The sequence below is a fragment of the Microtus ochrogaster genome, chromosome 18, assembly GCF_000317375.1.
Source record: "Microtus ochrogaster isolate Prairie Vole_2 chromosome 18, MicOch1.0, whole genome shotgun sequence".
NCBI lineage: Eukaryota > Metazoa > Chordata > Mammalia > Rodentia > Cricetidae > Microtus > Microtus ochrogaster.
Window position 1 is genome coordinate 43,617,839 of NC_022020.1, and position 10,029 is coordinate 43,627,867.

Below are 10,029 nucleotides of genomic sequence, written 5' to 3' on the forward strand. Positions count from 1 at the left end.
CATTCTCATTCAAACCGCTGGACCATGTACCAACCTTTTTGCACTTGTAATTTGATTTAAAGGAACATTGAAATGCTTGTACAGATGCTGTGCACCCGTGCATGCAGGGACACACACGTGCAGGCAAAAATTATAGTGGGATAAAGTCACCTTTTTACAAAAATTATTTAATGTTTGTGTGTGCTGGTGTGGAGGCCAGAGGTCTGTCTACATTGGAAAAGCAGTATTTACTGTGTACAAACTACTTCCACTGTGGTTTCTCACCTTGTCTTTTCAGACAAAATCCTTCACAGAACACAGTACTGGAAATTGACTAGATGGGCTGCTTGTTTCTGCCCTCCATCCCTAGGGTTATGCGTGAATGTGACCATATGTGGCTTTTCTGCAGCTGCTGGGGATCAGAATTCAAGTCTGCATACTCATATGACAACAGGCATTTTACCAACCAGAATTCAAGTCGGCATACTCATATGACAGGCATTTTACCAATGGAGCCCTCCTTCCAGACCCTCATCTGAATGCTTGTGTAAAAGAAAGAAAATCACATCTCTAAAAATAAAAGTGCCCTGTCAGGAGAGAAGGCTTCAGGGGACCTGGGTTCAGTTCCGAGTACCCACAGGGTAGCTCACAACTGTCCGTGCCTCCTGTGTCAGAGGTGTCTGATGCCCTCTTCTGGCATCTGCAGGCACCGGGTATACATGTGGTGCATAAACATACAGAAAGACAGAAAAAATACACAAAAAGTAAAATTTTTTAAAAAATAAAATAATAAAGTGCCGAAAGTAAGAATCAAAGCTAAACAATCTGGCGTGGGAAATTAAGCCTTGAGCGCCCTCTACTGGCTCAAAGAAAAAAATCCCAGAAAAAAATAAAACTCAAACCTCAAATTTGTAACTCTTGTCCAACATAGATCTTAAAGTTATCCGAGTTGGCGTAGTGGTTCAGCACTGAGGAAGCTGAGGCAGAAGGATTGCCTTAAGTGTAAGGACAGTTAGAAAGGGAAAAAAGCTCAACCTCTCTGTAGCCATGCCCTGTATCTCTAGGTGAGAATCGTCTGGATTACAGCTCACTGCAGCTGGAGCACCCGTGGCCACGGAAGGTGACATATACCCACATGTTGTAGGAACACCACACCTGCATTATCCGTGAGACACTGCCCTTCCCACCAGTGTATGTTTAAAACATAGAATGTTTTCTTTGTAGACCAGGCAGGTGTCGAACTCAAGATTTGCCTGCTTCTCCCTCCACAGTGCTGGGATTAAAAGTGTGTGCCACCACACCCGCTATAAACTGTTTTCAGACTATGGTTAGGCATAGAATTCACATAGCCAAGAATAAGGTTTACTTCGCTCTGTAGTTTTGGATTTGAAGAAAAGAAAAAACAAAGCAATATTACTCATGACAAGTTGAACATGTACTTTTAATTGGTGTGGATAGACATTTAGAGTTAAACATTTTTGTTTCCAAAGTAGAGTGCTTATCTAGCCTGCATTTATTTTCTCCATACGTTAATGAAGTCTTTCTTTTAACGTACTTTCAAAGGTGTGTGATTGTTGACATACACCATAATTCCATTCATTCTAAGTCAACAATATTCATGGGGCAGGCCGACTTGGCGCTACGACAATAAATAATAGCAGCAACCAAAAGGGTCTGTCTGTGCCGTCTAGTCTCCGACAGAGTGACACACTTTATTTATTTAAAAATTTTGTGAAAAGCAATGGGGTAACTAAAGATTGTATTTCATTGCCTGGGCGCCAGTGCTGCTTTTTTTTTTTTAATTTTTTTTTATCAATGACTTGCTTACAAAAAGAAACATTGCCAAAGCCAAGTGTTGATTTTGCAGATTCGGTTAATGTCCGATGAGTCAGGAGCCTCTCACACTCGGAGGACACCGCCACTCTCACTGCTCTCTGAAGCAGGTGTTATTTTTACAACCGCTCCAGAGACTGCTCAGTGTATACTGTAGGCAGAATGCTCGAATCAGTGCCTGGGGAGGCACGCAATAGGATAGCATTGTGATTAGAGTGTTCACGTGACCGTGTTAGCTCACCAGATCTTTACTGGTGACTGAAAAGACAGCAGGAAAACAAAAACTAGGTGTTAAAGCCTGATTGTAAAGGGGGCTGTGCTGGGGTCCTACATCCCAGGGGCAGAAAACTGTCCCCTCGTCCTCATCACAGGGAAAGATGGAGCAAACTGGACTTTAAAAACTTCTCCTAGACTAGAGAAACAGAAGTAGTCACTTTTTAGGATCCCTGGCTACCCCAAAAGCGGCAGAAAGAGAAGAACACAGAGAATCCCGGTCCAACAAAACAATGCCTCAACTGGAGAGCTGAGGCTGGTGGGAAACTAAGCTGCGCTCGTGAACTGCTGGCAGCCCAGAGGGGAAAATTTGGGGGGTTGTAAACTTTACTACCTCTGGCAGGGAAAGCATTTCCTCAAGTTATGAATCATGAATTAACCCAGCCATAAGATCAGATCTCTCATGAGTCCTGTCAATGCCCCATCTCTGAATACCGGGTACCAAGCTTTCTATACATGGGCCTTTCAGGAGGAAACTTCAAATCTAATTCATAAGACTTACCTAGTAAGAAATGTTTCATAGATAGATAGATAGGTAGGTAGATAGATAGATAGATAGATAGATAGATAGATAGATAGATAGATAGATATAATTAACTAACAGTGATTTACATACAATGGAGTACTATAGATGGAATGAATGAAAATGTTTTATTTTTCCACTCTTGGTTTAAGGATGATAAATGCTAGCAGAAATGTACTTGCCGATCATGTCTTGTGGATGAGGAAGTAAATGACAGCAGTGTTGTGAGCGGTGGGAAGGAGGAACTGTTGATTTTCCAGTATCAAGACTGATATTATCTGCAAAGTGGTATGATACCAGATGACAGTGTTTTTGGGTTAGTAATAGCTCTTCATTGCTAACTCTAGGTCAATCACTAAAATTGTTTTATGTAAGGGTATAATTGGTATGTCAAGAGGCGGGAGAGATGGAACCAAATATATGTTCAGCTAAAATCACAAAAGAAAGCAGTGGAAGACAAAAAGTAAGTAAAAACCGAGACTGCATGAAGCTAGACCAGAGCCAGGACAGGTTTCAAATGACCCCTGCCATGGACCAGGCCTCAATTTCAGTTTACTGGAACCAGCTGGGCCTTAGCAATCAGTTCTTGGGAGAGCTGCAACCCAGGGAAAACCAATCAGAAGGTGCCCTTCAGCCTTGTTCAAGCTTAAGAGAACAAAAGTTAGTTTCTCTCACCCTGCAGGTGAAAAGCTCCTAACCACTAAGCCACCAACCAATCCTATAGCAACCTGTAAACTTTTTGTTTAAACCCACCGATCAGCACCCAGACTAACCTCCCCTCCCTGTAATTCCCCTGAACTTGCTTAACAGGAGTCTTCTGACTTCTCTCATTGTTGCCATGCGCCACCCCAACATGTTGGATTAATAAAGTGCTCTTGCTTGTTGCATACATGACTGGTGGTCTTTTATGGGACTTCGAATTAGTGTTTAAAGGCATCATGAAATTTGTCCTAGAATACAGTGAATCTACTGATAAATGCATGTGTTCTGATTATTTCACCAGCTGGTCATTCCACCTTATTCTCCAGCCCTTATGTTCATAGAAACATTGAACGTATGTCTTTTAGTGGCAGCAGCATCTAAGTGTTCAGGTATTTAATTAAAAAGCTAGGAATGATTAAACTTTGCCCACTGGGCCTCCCACATTAAACAGCCGATTATGCAAAGGGAACGTTCTGGATGGAAATCAGTTATTACAGTGAGCACAAATGAAACAGCTTCGTTGCTAATTTGAAGAAAGCTTTAGAGTCTGGATAGAACAAACTGGCTACAGTAGTCTGTGGGCATGGGGAGTCCTGACTGAATGTGTGTTGTTGACATGAGCGTGGCCCCAATGCCTCTGTTGTATGACAAGACAGTTCCTGAAGAGATGCAATACATCTGTTCACTCCTGTAGGAAGCTCACAACAGAACAAAGTATGGACACCACCAAGGTCCAACTTGGTGAATCAGTGAGTCCTATAGTGGTTACTTACAAGAATAGAGGTGAGGGGCGGCTTCCTGAAGCAGAAATGGCTCAAAGACAGCTGCATCACCAAAGCCCACCCCAGCTTGGATGACAGCTCACAAAAGCTGGCAGCCTGGAGCCCAGTACACAGTCTAAAGGCTGCTCTAGTTGGCGAATGCCATTTCCAAGTGACTCATCTGCCTCTCGGAAGGCAGCTCTGCTGGTTTCTGTTTTCTCCCAGGCAGTTGGTCTGGTTTCAGAGTCTTCTGGATAGCTTGGCTTATCCGACAGTGACTCTCCACAGCTTGGCTTGTTTATGCTTGAGAAAAACAAACAAAAACAAACAGTAAGAGTCAAGTGAATCTAATCAGTTTTAGGAACTTCCTGAAGTTGTTCATCTTCCGCCTAATGGAGCTTCCCTGCAGGATGGAGTGTTTCAATGTGGTGGGGGAACAGATATATAACACCCTCAAACGCATGACAATGGCAAAGGCTTCCTCAGGCCCAAGAAGGAGTGTTTACTAATGATTAAGAAAGGTGTTGCAAAACCTTTGTTAGGATTTCTATTACAGTGATAAAGCACTGTGGCAAAAAGCAACTTGGGGAAGAAACAGTTTATTCACTCACAGTTCCTCAGAACAGTTCACCATCAAAAGCAGTGAGCATCGGAACTCAAGTAGGGCAGGGACCAGGAGGCAGGAGCTGATGCAGAGGCTGTAGAGGGGTGTGGCTCTGCTTGCTCAGCCTGCTTACTTACAGAACCCAGGACAGCTAGCCTAGGAATGACACCACCCACAATGACCAATCACTAATTAAGAAAATGTCCTATAGTCCCATCTTATGGAGGCATTTTCTTAATCAAGGTTCCCTTTTCTCCCATAACTTTTGCTTGTGTCACATTGACATAAAATTACCCAACACACTCCAGTTTGTGAGGCTCTGTAAGAGAGAAGTATCAGGCTGTAAACAGCTGGGAGAAAGAGGATAAAAGCAATCCACAATCTTACTCAGGTATGTTTAAGTGGCAAGAATGCTATAGGAGTAAAAAACTAGTTGCCTATTGTATTTAGGACATTCAACCAGAACTCACTCCTGACACTATTATCAGGGACAGTAACTGTTGAGGAGTATTGTTTTATAAAGTGTGTTGCATTTTTTTCCTACTGCTTTTGTTAGCAATTTAAAGATGTGCTTAATTAAATAAAATTAACCGGCTCCCTGGAGGATGAGTCAGCAAGTGGAAACAGGTGGAAACACGGTAGTGCGGGGTTTTTAACTGGGGGCAGAGAGAAGGATGCTACTGGCTTGTTTGGATGAAGCCAGCAAAGGGAGGTTAGTTACTTGCTATTCAGCCTAGCTGTGTGAGCAGAATTCCACCTCAAACCTTGACTTGTGAGTTCTCTAGCTTTAGATAAAGTTTCCCTTAGTAGCTTTGACAAAGTCAGTGCCTGAGGGAACAGAATCCCCTCAGGCTGTGGTTTTTGCTCTGAAGCCGTTGCTTAAGGCAGCCACTGTAGATAATAAAAAGCTTATAACCACAAATAACCTATGGATAGGTAGGTCATGGACCCCAGGGGAGAGCATTTGACTTTTCCTCTGATAAATATATCCAAACTAACTCCTAATGCTTTATGTCCACAGATTAGTGTGTCTCTTACCCTTTATTAGAGAAGCATCATTTTGCAATACATGGTGACTGTTTTGAAACATAGACCCATAACTGGTCAAGGTGTAGAGAATAAGAGACTGCAGACTGCTCAGCCCTAAATGGGGCATCTGTATCACAGTCCTCTTGCAAAGTGCTCATGAATCACCCCAAACAAGAGGCAGAAAGATTATAAGATCCGGAGGTGGAAGATGGCTACAATGGAATGGGAGTTTTAGGACAAAACAAAGCAGTTGTTCATAGGAAGCCACAGCAATTATGAGCTGCAGGAGAACCGCACATGTGCAAGCCAGACAAAGATCTCAACACGGGGTTGGGAGGTGGTAATGAGGTCCCACCCTCAGCCGAGGAGCTATTGGAAATTGACGGATGATGGAATAGAGAGAGGGAGAGCAAGTTTTCTTCAGTGAGGCTGCTCCTGAGAGGCCCTCGATGATACACAAACAGGCAGCCCCGAGAGGACTCAGTGGGAATAAGAGGAAATGTGAAGTGAGAAGAGAATAGTCTGAAGGACGGGAGAGGAACAGAGTGGAGGGAAGGGAAGCTGGACTAGATGAAAACAGATTGTGAGCATGAACTGAAGTCTCAGACAATAGCACAATGATTTAAAGGAGAGAGTACAGAGTAGAGCGGTAAGTGACAAAAATAGCATCAAATATCACATGTGGTAGAAGAGCATAGGATGCTCCTTCAGATCTTAGTGTCCTGGCGCTAGACTAGAAAGCATATTCAAAGCCTGTGCTTCTGTGACATCTAGGAACTTTTTTTCTTTTTGGCTTTTCGAGACAGGGTTTCAGGGTTTCTCTGTAGCTTTGGAGCCTATCCTGGAACTACCTCTTGTAAACAAGACTGGCCTCAAACTCACAGAGATCCTCCTGCCTCTGCCTCCCTAGTGCTGGGATTACAGGTGTGCGCCACCACCGCCCAGTGACATCTAGGAACTCTCTAGGGGACGTAGATGTTCCAATAGACAGTCCCTCACTCTCTGTACTTCGTCTTCATCAGGAAACAGCCAGTAATAAGAATGATTTAAAAATCAAAACGGAGGTTGGCACCAGCTCCCCAGATTTGGCTCTCTTAGACCAGGAATTGTTCAACCCCTTCTACTTCTGGAGAGACTCGTCTACCTGAAATAGATATCAACATAGAACTCAAACAGGACTCCGAGGAGAGATTCTTCACAGACAGAGCAGGGGAAACACCTGGAGTCCCCATGCGGGGCTCTGTTCATATCACCATGGCCACCTGGAAGGAATCTGAAGAAATGGCAGAGAACTAGAGCCCCACGTGGGTGAGCCAGAATAGATGGGAGATACTCTCGGCTGAACTGCAGACTTCCGGCCGGAATGCTCATGAAGAGGCTGGAGGTGTGGAACAGTGGCATGAGGAGCAAGATGAACTACCAGGTTGTAGCAAACCAAGAAAACCAGATTTTAACAAATCAGGATGACTCCATGAGTTTAGTCAGTGTTGCTGTTGAGAATTTGGATGCTGCTTCTATGTCCATGACACGGACACGAGCATCTCAATTTGCTGTAACCCCAATGAGGACAGGAGCTGTGAAGTACAAGATTTCATACCAAAAGCTTCATTAGATCAGTATTTGTCGATGACTGATCCCTTTGGAGTACAGTTTACCCGGAGATCACCAAGCGCTGGGCATACAGCCTGCCAGGTGTGGCAGAACTGGCACTGCCCAAGAGAGATTTGTGAATCTCTGGCATCAGACATGCAGTGGCGAGTGCCAAGAACTTGAGCATTCTCCAGCCACAAGCTTTCGGTTATCTTTTGAGACCAGCTGACAGCTGCAGGCTTGGTTCCAGTTTTTAATGGGTTTTTAAAAGACCTCAGTGACATTAGGCAAGGTATTCTTAAAACCCGTGTGTGCTTTTCTGAAGAGTCTTCATATTAACAAAAGGAGAGAGTGTCTGTGTTAACTTCAGGAGGTTTGAGTGACGGATTGTGGTAGAGCTTAGTGCTTTTGTGTGGAACTAGCTAAATATCTAAATATTTTACTTTGGGAATTGTATAGTTCCAAAGGCGTTTATCTTTACATCTCACTGTTCTGAACCTGTGTGCAAAGTTTCTTCTGTTCACTGGATTTCCTACAAGTAGGATAACAAAGTGTCCCAGAAGGTCTGCATGATGACACCCCCAATCTTGAGAGTAGATCTCGTCAATGAGCTGGTAGAAAGTTTGGGCAAGTGTCTGAAATGGTCTGATCTGTAGGCCTTTGTCTTTGTCTTCCAGGTGAGAAAGGCCTGGGCATACCCACTCATGGAGCTTCTTGTAATCCCATTTATCCCAAAGCCTCTTATTGTGAGGAACAGAAGTAACTATTCATCTGTCCATGAGATCATGTGCTCCTCAAGGCGAGGCATCTGTCTGGCTCACCATCTCAGCTGGCTGAGCATGTATGTCCTCAAGCTGACATACTCAAGCCGTCTGCACACACCTGCGTGTGCCACGCCAAGCGCCCACCATATGCAGACACCACGGTGCCCACCAGGATACAGGCTGGAAATGAAGGTATAGATTAGCTGCCGTGGGCTTCTGCGCAGAAGTTTAAAACTGCGCTGGAAGCCAAGCATGGTGGTACACACCTGTAATCTCAGCATGTAGGAGGAGGCTCGTGAGTTCAGGATCAGTTCTAATTCGCTTAGATGACCTAAACAGAATGGGGGCAAGTAGTCAACTAGCAAGCTAAGCCCTACATAACACAAAGAAGATTACGGCTGTTTTTTCCACCATTGCCAAACTATAAAAACAAATAAACAAAAACCTACAAACATTTTGAGTAGACATAAAACCTATTTACCTTGATTGGAGCATTATATATGTCTACCTGTTATACTGAAGCATCACGTGGTACTTTAAGTAACATATACAATATACAAGTGCTTTTGGTTTGTTTGGGTATTATTTTTGCTTGTGTTTCCACATACCTGCAATTCTGGTTTAAATGTATAAAATCTCATGCCTCCTAAGTTGTTGCTCAGGTTCTGTCCTCTGTATGATAACTTGGGCATTGGCCTGACAGAGCCGCAATGCTTGTTTCTTTCCTCCCGGACTGTCACTGAAGATGCTGCTGCTCCATGGACCAGTGTGTTTCGCACCTGACACCACATTTGCTTAACTTGGCAAACGACGGGGTTCCAAATGTCAGAGTGCTCCTCACAAAACCACTAGGACAGATGCTGTAGAGAGAGGCTAATTCTCAGCCTTTGCCGTCATCAGGAGGCCCTGACGCAGACCATCGTGGCCTCCAGATGGATTGACAGTGACGTCAAGTTCTTGGCAAGCATCCACCCTTCCAGCACCAAAGCCTCTGAAGATGCAATGAGTCCTACTTCCTTAACCTACTAGAAACCATAAACCATGGCTTCCTTCCTGCTGCCACAAGAGCATGGTTCAACTGCCCTGAACCAGTCTGGGACAGGTGTGGGTGTTCTTCCTCCTGCTGGCTTAGTTGCAAGTGCTAGTTGATACCCCAGGTTCAAGGGTTTGAAGAGTCGGGAGAAAGTCCAGTAACCACTATTACTTTATCTTGGCATAAGAGGAAGTCATTTTTCAGAGGATTGTAATTGTCACCAGAGCCTTAACTCTTTACTTCCTCTTCCTGACTAAAAGAAGCCTGAGTTGGCAGAGCATTTCCCTTTGGAAAGAATGAGGTTCCCAGCGACCTGCCTTGCTTCCTCCTGGTTTTATTCAAGGACTGATACATGACATTTTTATGGCTAGAAGGCACATTAGATGGGAAAGACCTTCAGTATGAGAGCCTCAGCATTTCTTCCCTCCACCATAGCTGCCCATCCCAGCGCCATGTGTAAATAGTTCTTGGTGTGCAAATAAATGGCAGAAGAGGTTTCGTTTTACTTTTAATTTCTTTTACGAGCTGGATGTTAACAATAAAATAGATTATGATTTTGAATCCTAATACAGTGCTTTGTTGCACACAATTACACAGTATTTGCTGAATCTCTCTTTACTAATTTTTTCATGTTGGCCGTGACCTGAAGCAAATTTCTTATCATCAATAATCTGTGTAAGTGCATTTTAACTTGATTACGGCCATCTCTAAGATGTAACTTTGTCTCCCTGTGCTTCGCAGGTGCCATTCTGGACTGGGCAGTCTTCACGGTGCTGTTAGAACTGTCATGGTCCACACACCTGAAGATGAAACTCAGTTGCTGAAGATCATGAAAAACATTTGGCGAATGAAGAGATGAGTCTCATTAATGAACAAAGAAAGTAGACACTTAAAATGTGCTCTTCGAGGAGATGCAGATAGAACTCAGTTGCTGAAGC

General features: G+C 43.8%; 1 pseudogene; it reads left to right on the plus strand.

The window, feature by feature from the left end:
• The first annotated feature begins 6,153 nt into the window (after positions 1-6,153).
• On the plus strand, positions 6,154-9,087 carry LOC101992688 (annotated as a pseudogene).
• Positions 9,088-10,029: the final 942 nt, after the last annotated feature.